Source organism: Atta cephalotes, assembly GCF_000143395.1.
Source record: "Atta cephalotes unplaced genomic scaffold scaffold00005, whole genome shotgun sequence".
Classification (NCBI taxonomy): Eukaryota; Metazoa; Arthropoda; class Insecta; order Hymenoptera; family Formicidae; genus Atta; species Atta cephalotes.
The window spans coordinates 160,358-167,980 of NW_012130069.1; positions in this window are offsets into that span (position 1 = coordinate 160,358).

Consider the following 7,623-nt stretch of genomic DNA (forward strand, 5'->3'; position numbering starts at 1 on the left):
GAGAGTACAAAGAGAACGGTAACCAAGATCAACCACAGCATGCTGGAAAACCTCACTTTCTATCTTAAGTTAGCGTCCATTAGCAACGATACTGACGGGAGTACTTAGTTTTGGAAGCTGGGGGGGTGGGGGTGGGATGTCTTTATAATTTCGTGGAGAGTATTCATCGAGTGTGCTCTCGCTCGCATATCATCGACACGAGGACTATATTGAATAGTGCACAAGAGAAAACGATGATTTTTCATAGTGATAAGTTTCACGTTGGTTCACCTCGATGATGTCCTCTCTAATGGAGAAAATATAAGAATCCGCAATAAATGTCTCTCCCTGATATACTTCCCGCGTAAACTTTTTGCAATACGACTCTTGGCGGGACACATTCGCCAATTGCATGAAAAATAACGGTCGTTCAGAATAATAAAAAATGTCGTTCGTCTTTATTATTTTTTCGGCAATCACTTCAAAAGCCAATAATTACTTATAGCTTATGATAGTTTATGATAATTAATTTACTCTCTATCAGAAACCTGTGGAAAATTTGATTGCTTCAGCAAGTTAAGAAGTTTAAGAGAGCAAAACGATTATTCGTGAGTTAGATAATTTAAATTTTTTAATTCGAGTATTATGTGCAAATGAAATTTTTAGAACCAGATAGTTTTATTTTCAAAGGAATGAAAATGAAGAGCGAAGAAAAAATGAATACGTAAAATTCAATTAAGATTCCAAATTGATTCATTTCCTGATTTCGGAAACTTTGTTTCAATTATTTGCAAAATTTCATGTTTTCATGTACAATTTTACAAACAAGATATACTTATGTAATTAATAAACTGCATGTTTTAAACGAAAGCCGAGGATTATTAGTGTCACATTAAAGTATTAAAAACTTTTTAATGCATTATCGCACACGGCAACATCGAACTTTGTGAATTTTAATTTGCAAAGTACCATTAGAAAAACACGCTATAGGAATTTTAATTTTCTCGTCAGTAATTTTGACATTAATGGCCAAGCCTGAGCACAGCTTTTTTACATAACTTTTTCAACAACTTGTCAGAGTTATGAAGATTCTCGTTGTGGATCTCGCGCGTTTACATTATCTACAAACACAATCATATAACATCCCATCGCTCTATCGCATAATGCGACTTTAGATCAATACGAATAAATATGATAAGCCCTTATATTCATACACGCACACGCAAAACTGGGCTGCTGAAAATTACGCAATCGAGGAAATCGGGATGCGCGTCGACACTATTTAATGAAAATTGACGAAGCATGACGGGGCGCGAATTTTGAGAGCGCAATACAATCATGAGCGCGTGAGCGATCCAATAATTATGCAATTTATGATGGTATTCAAGCGCATGCGTTACAAGTATTTAATTACGCATTTCGTTCGGATCGGATGATATTTAATAGTTATCAAACTATTAAATGTTATCCGTATATGGTCCGCCTCTATAAATTGCCAACTCACGATTGTTCGCGCTATTAATTAAAAAACATATCAGCGTCACGCGATATGTATTCGAAATTAAAATCGATTTTCTTTCATTGCTACAACATTGTTGCAACGACAGCTATCGATTTCTGACAAAACTATCGAAAAGAAAAAACAAAGACTTCATACATGCGGCAGATCATCAAATGTGAATAGGTTTTATTCGCAATAACATGTTCAATGGCGTCAATAACGCGTTAAATAAATAGGAGTGCGCCCCAACATTCAAGCATATCTCGTAACAAGCTTTTAAAATCATACAATGAGCTCTGGAAGATATGATCGGTGCTAGCAAACGATTGTTATCGTTGTACCAAGGCCTTTGCTTCCTCAAATTAATATCCTCCAGATACTCCACGTATCACGTTATTCGATTGCATCCCTGAAATTATTACGTTGATATGCAATCACAAAATTTTTATCGTAGTGGATGGGTTTTAAGAGCGAAATATTAATACGTGCAACCGATTTCTACATCACATGAATAAAGAAGTAAGATATTGGAATGAGATCGCGGTATCATATGATGCCATAATATGGAATGTAATTATCTTTAAAGATAATTAATTACAATAAAAATATTAGATAAATCGCTCATAATAAATTTCACACAATAATAAAATAAGGGGCTTCTATCAAGTCATTATAATAAACGAGCTTTAAAGATGTAAATATTAATTCTTTATTATTCTTTTTCTATCATTTCACGGAACATTTCAACCGTACTTAGTCCTCTTCAGCCGTGTTTAAAAATAAATAAAAACAATAATTATAAGAACATATTAAAAACTTATAAATTAATTTCAGTGAGAATTTCAGTTAGAAAAGACCATTTGTCCAATCTGATCATTTTGATTACCCTTTCTCATTACCCGAAAAATTGGTTTGGATCTACATTTTATATACGTTTTAAATTTAACTCAGTATAACATGGTTAAGTTAGTAACGCATATTGTCATTGTAGATGAGTTGATCCGATTAATACTTTTGTATACCGTCATCGAAATTAATTTATAAGTTTTTAATATGTTTCTTATAATTATTGTTAAGGGTTTTTATTTATTTTTAAACATGGCTGAAGAGAATTAAGTACGGTCGAAATGTTCCATGAAATGATAGAAAAAGAATAAAGGATTAATGTTTACATCTTTAAAGCTCGTTTATTTATAAAGATCTGGTAGAAGCTCCTTATTTTAAAGATAATAATTAAAGATTTGCGCTACGCAAATAAATGTCAACGAAGTCTATTAGATTGCATTTTATCAAACAATTACATTTTATGTTTACAAAAGCGCCAGCCATTTGAATGACAGAATGGCTGCGTTCAGCAAAGAAAACTGATCAATGAACACTCAGTGATTCTTTAATATGATTGATTCTTACATTTAGATCCAGTGAAGAATTAAAGGCAAGAACCAATCATATTAAAGAATCACTAAACCTCTGATCAGTTTTCTCTGCTGAACGCTACCATTATTATTTACAGTTTGCATTTTTTAAGCTTCGTTCTTCTGCTTTCTAATGGAATATAATGTACATCGGTCTTTTTATATCGGAAAATCTCGTCTCTATAATACTTAACACAATTTTATGTTATCGAGGCGTTTCGACGCTCCATCCGAGAAAGTAATACAATCATGTTTGAAGAGTACAAAATCTTGTTGCAAAGATTATGAAATATATGTATTGTAGAAAAAAGACAAGGAAAGAATATATTTTGTAAAACGCGATGTTCATATTAAACTCTGAACTCTGTAATTTTCTCCATATTCTATAGATTTTTTTTAATTTTTCATGAATAACATGCGATCTCAATTGTTCTAATGTTAATACAAATGATTTCACAGGAGAGATCACGGTGTATTCTTTAGAAAGATAACTAAGTATATATTTTCATAAATTCTAGAAGACTTTTATAAATATGTGTTTAAACTTCGCTATAAATATAGTTAGCTACGTATTTCTTGCGCATTGCTATCATATTTATATATATAACTACTCTTACAAGATTACAAGAGTAAATAATAAGAATAGATGCTTTCGAATTCAAGAATTTTTCAATTAAGCTTGCTAAATCTTATCAAAAGATTTAATGAAGCATTGAAATTGATTCATCTCTGTAATTATAGGGAGGATATTGATCAAGTAAATAAGTCTTCTTGGAAGGATTAATATATATGGAGAGCTTAGCTCTTAGAAGATACTACATTACGAAATACGGTATAGCGAAATTAACGTATTCATGCATAGTGCACTGCGTGCTATTATTGGAAATTCGTACATAACATCCAGGTGTCACGCTGCACGTGTACATAAATTTTTGCACCCGGCAGTTTACCCGGTCGATGGTTGCTTCAAACAACTACGTCATCTACTCGATAACGCCCACAGTAGTGCAATCATTATAGTTCCTCGCCACGATGTTTAATGTTGCAAGATTATCCAATGCATACATCGGCACGGGCATTCGAAATTAGAAAAGAGGATGAGAACGTGACGTGATTAAACGCGCGAATCAGGCATAGGAAAAGCGATTATCGCTAATATCCGCCAGCTTCGTTCGTGGATTATAATTTCTTGCGGACTATCTTTAGGCACGCGCGTGGCCCGCAACGTTTAACGTCAACTTGTGAAATGGACTGAATAAATGCATATATCTGCCGACGAATCAGATACTCGAAAGAGACCGATGAAATTTTGCGTTCGACAATTAACCGCGGCGAGCAATGATTGGCGTGAAACGTTTGCCGATGAACGGCACCATGCCGATACGACATCTCGTTGAATCGAGAAAAAAGGGATGTGTTCAATGAGATCAACGCGACATCCTTCTCCTTGTCGGATTGTGAAATCGCTGCGCCGCGCCGATCAAATGCACCTACGCACGTCGTATTCCTGAATTATGTTGTGTATCACGATTCAAAAGAATTCCAGGCTAACTCTCTTTGACTGCGATTGACAAGATTAAACCGAAATCTGATCAAACTGTTTTTATTAAATTATATTGCTTATATGCGAGAGCGATCGGATAGCGAATCTTATTAATCCGCTATACTGTAGTCAAAAAAATTCTGAATTATTCTTTGATTTTTACTTTGAAAAACAGTTTTTATATATAAATTTATTTAGAAACAATAACAATTATTCCTCAAAATACAGATTATTATTATGTTTAACTCTTCAGATGCTGCGGACATTGTAATATACATTAAATTTGAAGATATATTATCCGTAAATGATATTGTAATAAATATAATTCCATCGACAATAAGATCTTTCATTTGACAATAAGATCTAATGTACACAATAATATATATGTTGGAAAAAAAATTCAAAAAAATTCAAAAAAAAGTTCATTTAGTATGAATTACTTATTAAAGCGCACATGAATTAAATTTAAAAAGACTTTTTTTTAATAGTTTCAATAAAATCAAGTCTGAAAGAGTTAATAACCATTCATCATCAATCATTAATAGTCGTAAATTTAATTTCTATTTTCATCGTCCTTTATACAAGCAATATTTTATTGAGAGAAGTAGGCTATATCAAACGATGCAAAATTAGGATTGTATGCCGGATGCGATAGGATCTCGATGTCGTCTAGATAAATGATATCGAGACCAAATCCAGCTAGTAGACTGGTGACAAATGGTTATTTAACACGATCTTTATTTTGAAGGATTGTGATCGTTAAAAAAAAATTTGTAGATAAAAAATCGAAGTGGTTTAGATTGAAATGATTTTGAATTTTTTGACAACATGAGAATTATGAAAGTTTAAATTTTGGTTATAATAGGAGGATAAAAATAAATATTTCAAACTGCTTCGTTTGACAGATGCATAATCGAATGACAGATCGCATTATAACTTAAAAATTTATTTAGAACTCGGAATTAAATTGTCTGAAAGTTTCCACATCGTAATATTGTTTCATAAAACTTCAAATTTCGCAGTCGGTTGCAATGAGTACATGAAAGTAAGCGGGGTGAGATTTTATAAAAGTATGGTAGTCTGCAAAACAATTAAACAAGCTTTATGCTTTCGTTTTACGCACATTTTACAAATAAGAAAGATTGAAAGTTTTGAAAGTTAATACGATGCAGTTTGCTCTTAAGACAGAGAAATAACATAAAATATGGTGCACATCTGCTAGTACATGAACTTTTACATTTTATTCGTGCTAAACTGGCTGCGCTCTTAAATCTCGCGAAATCTCCTTTTCTTCGAGCAAATGATGTTTTATATGAGAGCTATTAGAGATAAAAGAGATGTAAACATTGCAATTGGACTCGCCGTGAAATAAAACGTTGAATTAGAACGAAAAAAGAAACTTCTCTTCTGAAAGGGACATATGTGACTTACTGCTCTTGTTAACCGCGCAAAACTAAATACACAATATCATCAAGCATTCAGGACACGCTGGAGAAACACTAAAAGTAAACGTGAAAGCAAATGTAACATTGCTAACATTGTCCCGTACAAGAAAATTCATGAGAATGGAATAGCCAAGTAGTTATTTATGGAATGTTACATAGAAAGTTGAGGATTCCTGAGATAATACGAACTTTCTACGGCAATCAGTTCCCCCGTCAACGGAATCCAACAAAAATTAATGCAATTTGTTCTGGAGATATAACGAACGTGAATAAATATCAATAACTATAATAAAATGCCTATGAGATTATTATTATTGTTTTATTATTATTATTATTATTATTATTATTATTATTGTACTATTTTCCGTATAAATGGAAAAACATTGCTGTGTCCATGTTTCTATAAGAATATAAAGAAGCTTCCCTCTCCCCACTCTTTTTCTCTGTTCTCCTCTCTCCCTCTTTCCCTCTCTCCCTCTCCGTTCTGTACGTCCATCCCTCGTTATTGCTGAAGATACAATTTAAGCACGATAAATAGAACGTGAGGAAATTCAATATTCGATATCAAACAAGGAAACTAGATTACTTGAGATGCGACTGCGATTAATCGACCTGCGGTTCGCTTGGTTCCGAAATACATCAAGCTGCGAGCGATATTAAAATATGATCATCCAGCTGCAAATTTATTGTGACATGTGCAGTGGGAGACTGTCGATAAATACAAAATTTCAATTATAGTGAATCGGGTTTTGTATTAACTGGATAAATTATAGTTCCATTCATTACCGGTTGCTTAACCTTCTGGATTCACTTGGGCTCAGATGTTTCAATGTTTGTAGTTTTTGGGTTTATTATCAATTGCGCAATAGAGATTTCTGACACATACGTTTTCATAGATTTTTCACAGGAAACTGGAAAAAATAAAAAATAATAAATTTTATTGTACTTGTTGATTATAAATTGTTATATATATATATCCCCTTATACACATTCCCTTATTTTAAAAGTGATACAACTCAAAAAATTAAGTATTAAGTTTTTTTAGAAAAGGAGAAAACTATTTTTAACTTGACAGAAAATTATTTATTAATCAAATATTGACAAAAAGAATATATTCTTTGAAACTTGATTTTGTCAAATATCATGTCATTTTCGTTTCATAACCCTTAAAAATTATTCTTTTTGGTGTGACGATTTTGGTATCCTACAAAATTACAACAAAGAATAATTCATCAAAAGTAACGTAATGAAATGTCACCAACCGTTTATTTCCTTGCTCAGCTAAAACTGATTAAAATAAATTTCTTCTTCAATCACCAAAACTGTTTTAATTCAAAATATTCTCTGTAAAAGACATTTCTTTTTATTTAAAAATAACGGCTCGAAAATGTATCATTCTTGTAAAAGTTATAATTTCTTTGAAAACCTTAAAAACGACACAAATGTTATTTGCCAGACGGATTGTAAAGTTAGTTTATTTTTGATAATTAATGCAAAGTAATGTAACTCATTTATAATAATGACTCGAAAATCATATATGTTTTTTCAAGTTACATCTCTTTTGAAGTAAAAAAAACGCTATATATTCTTCACACACACACACACACACACACACACACACACACACACACACACACACACACACACACACACACACACTAATACACTACTACTTACTACGAGTACTACGTTACGTAGGTATTACTTACTATACGAACGATACGAACGTACTTCTACGTA